Source organism: Triticum dicoccoides, chromosome 4B (assembly GCF_002162155.2).
Source record: "Triticum dicoccoides isolate Atlit2015 ecotype Zavitan chromosome 4B, WEW_v2.0, whole genome shotgun sequence".
NCBI classification, from domain to species: Eukaryota; Viridiplantae; Streptophyta; class Magnoliopsida; order Poales; family Poaceae; genus Triticum; species Triticum dicoccoides.
In genome coordinates, this window is record NC_041387.1 from 78,133,045 (window position 1) to 78,133,805 (window position 761).

Genomic DNA, 761 nt, shown 5'->3' on the forward strand with positions numbered 1-761 from the left:
TATATATCCGATAACCCCCTAGAACCATTCCGGTGTCCGAATATAGTCGTCCAATATATCAATCTTCATGTCTCGACCATTTCGAGACTCCTCGTCATGTCCGTGATCACATCCGAGACTCCAAACTATTTTCAGTACATCAAAACACATAAACTCATAATATAACCATCATCTAACTTTAAGCGTGCAGACCCTATGGGTTCGAGAACTATGAAGACATGACTGAGACACATCTCTGGTCAATAACCAATAGTGGAACCTGGATGCTCATATTGGCTCCAACATATTCTACGAAGATCTTTATCGGTCAAACCGCATAACAACATACGTTGTTCCCTTTGTCATCGGTATGTTACTTGCCCGAGATTCGATCGTCGGTATCTCAATACCTAGTTCAATATCGTTACCAGCAAGTCTCTTTACTCATTACATAATGCATCATTCCGTAACTAACTCATTAGCTACATTGCTTCCAAGGCTTATAGTGATGTGCATTACCGAGAGGGCCCAGAGATACCTCTCCGACAATCCGAGTGACAAATCCTAATCTCCAAATACGTCAACTCAACATGTACCTTCAGAGACACCTGTAGAGCTCCTTTATAATCACCCAGTTACGTTGTGATGTTTGGTAGCACACAAAGTGTTCCTCTAGTAAACGGGAGTTGCATAATCTCATAGTTGTAGGAACATGTATATGTCATGAAGAAAGCAATAGAAACATACTAAACGATCAAGTGCTAAGCTAACAGAATGATTCA